Raw genomic sequence first — 3,295 nt, forward strand, 5'->3', positions numbered from 1 at the left:
TATAACGCTCGGGAAGTGAAAAAGTCTTTAACGTTTCGAGCCTTTGCTCTTCGACAGAAAGGAACACAAAAAGAAACAAGGAGAGAAAATAAAGAATGTGTAGTGGCTAGCGATCTATCATGGCGAATATATGTACAACAGGCTTCTTTCAGTTTCCGTCTACTAAATCCACTCACAAGGCTTTGGTTGGCCCGAGGCTATAGCAGAAGACACTTGCCCAAGGTGCCACACAGCAGGACTGAACCCAGAACCATGTAGTTGGAAAGCGAGCTACTTGCCACACAGCCACTCCTGCAGCTATATAGAGTTTATCTTACATTAAAATTTGACAGACTCTTCTGAGTTCTGCTCTGTGTGTCATTAGACTACGGCCAGGCTGGGGCACTTCTTTAAAGAATTTTAGTCGAATCAATCAACCTTAACACTTCTTTTCTTTTTTTAAAGTCTGGCGTCTTTTACAGAGAGGCAAAGCTACGGGAAACAAACACAGACACACACATATACACTCATACACACACATATACACGACGGGCTTCTTTCAGTTTCCGTCAACCAAATCCACTCACAAGTTTTTGATCGATTCGAGGCTATAGACGAAGACACTTGCTCAAGGTACTACGCAGTGGGACTGAACCGGGGACCATGTGGTTGGTAAGCTATTTTCTTACCACACCGCCACCCCTGCGCGTTTAGTTACCAAATTGCTTACAAATATGAACGACTGACAAAAGGAAGATATGAAATGCAGCTTAAGGGAGGCAACTCTGTTGTTTCGTTTTGAATTGTTGCAAAATGCTTGGAGTCGGGCTTTCAAATGAATTTGTTGCTTCTCGGAAGAGTCATTATGTCAATTATAAAGACACGCACTGGTTCAATTTCATTTCTGTATTGTTTATTCAATTGGTTAATCATTTAATCGATTAAGCAATTGGATTGTTTCATTAATTGCTCGGCCAATCAATCAAATCAGCCTAGTCTTTATCAAAGTCCTTTTTCCCTCACTTAACAGCCTCATCAACGAAATGCTCTCTTTACACCAAGCCTGCTTCAGGTTTCGTTACAGACCAGGAGTAGAGAGGCAATGGCATTGATGAGGTGAGGAATGCTGACGTAGGGACTTTCACACACTTAACTAATTGATTGATGAATTGAACGGTCAATCGATTTTACTTAATCGGTTAAATAAGTCAACCACTTGGCAAATAAATTATGATGAAGTGCAATAGAACCAGTGCGTGTGTTATTAGCGTAATGACGCTCCCGAGAGACGAGAAAACTCAGTTGAGATTTGATCGAATTTTTTTTTCAACTAAAGAATATATGGAGTAAAGATTGTTTGCCAACATAACATGACCATCCTGGTTTAGGACAAATGTTGCCCCAGGAAACATTGTCTCCAGCTGGCTATACGACACGATCTGTGTCCATGTATTTTCAAACAAGGGAATCTAGCACCCCCACTCAGCTCAGGTTATTTCTCTCGTTGTGAGATTTAAAAATAGTAATTTTCTAAAAAATATATATCTAAAATTTACAAAAGCAAATCGACAAATAATTTGGTGAAGAGGTGTACAAACTCACCCAGTAACACACTCTAAATAGTAATTACTGGTATTTGCCTCCAAAACACGTGAAGGCAACCTTCCACGGGTGATGGCGAGGCTGAGGCTCCGAAACAGCCAAGTGCCTTTACCTGAGACACCAATGATGACAAGACTTCGGTGTTAGCAGCTCAGCTTCCCAAAAATATGCTGAATTGAAGGGCATAATTCGATAGTATATTTTCTATCTTTTTCTTGTTTTAGCCACCAGACTACGATTTTTCAAGATACTAAGAGAGCATGGTAGCATCAAGTAGTGACTTCTCTGTAGAACGAGGTTGCAATTGGTGCAACGAATGTTGACACGAAATGGTAAATTTTGGAGTGAAGTTAACCGTGCTTCTGTGTATTTTGAATGACTAAAATAAGTCTTCCACGTTGTAATTGTTTTCGTTTTATCACAGTCTCAGATCAAATCACTTGCCAGTCAAGTACACCTCCGAATTTTAAATAAATTATTATGTTTGAAAATGAACGAAGGAATTTTTTGTTGATGGCAACAATAGTTTATTATTTCGGGCCTAAAACTTCGGCAAAGCCAAATTGAGAGGAAGAAAACATGATCAAGTTGAAATAGGAAGAGTTATGTACCTTCCTTCAATTGGTGGACACACCTGAATGCGTGAGTGCAGTAGTACAGTTTACATGTGGTCGTTAAGGTAACTTGGGAGAGGGGAGAGGGGAGATGAGTGGCTATTATGGGCCATGTAAGCCGTATACTGAGATGCAGTCAGCAAGCTGCAAGTCAAACGATGAATTCAGCGACCAATTCTGTTTCATTATTGTTTTTTTCTGCCATAACAAAGGCTTTGAAGAGCAACTGTCCGTACGAACACCTGTACACTGATGACTCGGTTCTTACAGCTGAATCAGTGGAAGATTTCGATGGAAACAAAACCGAGAGAGACAAAAAGACAGTTCCCTAGTATCGTCTGGGGAATGGCCGTACTTGCTACGTAGAAAAGGAGTAGATAGGAAATTCATGTTATACTCTATAAGTTACTGATATGCAAGAGGTGCTATGAAATCACAAGTTGGCTGACAAAGAATTAATACTTTGTAAGTAGAATCGCATAGATTAGTGGTTAGACTCATGATCGTAAGATTGTGGTATCGATTCCAGGACCTGGCGAGGTGTTGTATTCCTGAGCAAAACACTTCATTTCACCTTCCTCCAGTCTACTCAGCTGGTAAAAATGAGCAATCGTGCGATGGACCAGTGTCCCGTCCGCGAAATTTTTTTCCCCACGGGAGTTCCGGACCCCAGTTATGAATTCATTTGCATACAGCCAATCAGGGCTCAACTATCAAACTAATTTATGAGCGCATAACAAGTGATGGGCGATAAGATAAGGTCACTTGGGTAAGGAATGACCATGCTTCTTTTCTCTTTTAATAATGCTTGTTGTTCTTTTCTTGTTTCAACCATGGCTGCCTCTGCGTAGTTATTTGTGTGGTTGTTTACTTTGTAAACCTGTAAGGGGAGAGGGTTGCTCGCACATCACCCTCTACCCACATTTTTCCCATCCGCATCTTTACCATATGGGGTCCCTAGCAAAACCCGATAATAGGTATAGATGCAAATCTATCTAATTATTTGTCTCCTTCTAAAATCAGGCATAACTTGGCGATCGGTCGACTTACAACACTCGTTCTTCGTCTTGGGTTTACTTGGTAGAGTGTGTTTGTTAACT

The sequence above is a fragment of the Octopus bimaculoides genome, chromosome 4, assembly GCF_046866305.1.
Source record: "Octopus bimaculoides isolate indiv1 chromosome 4, ASM4686630v1, whole genome shotgun sequence".
NCBI lineage: Eukaryota > Metazoa > Mollusca > Cephalopoda > Octopoda > Octopodidae > Octopus > Octopus bimaculoides.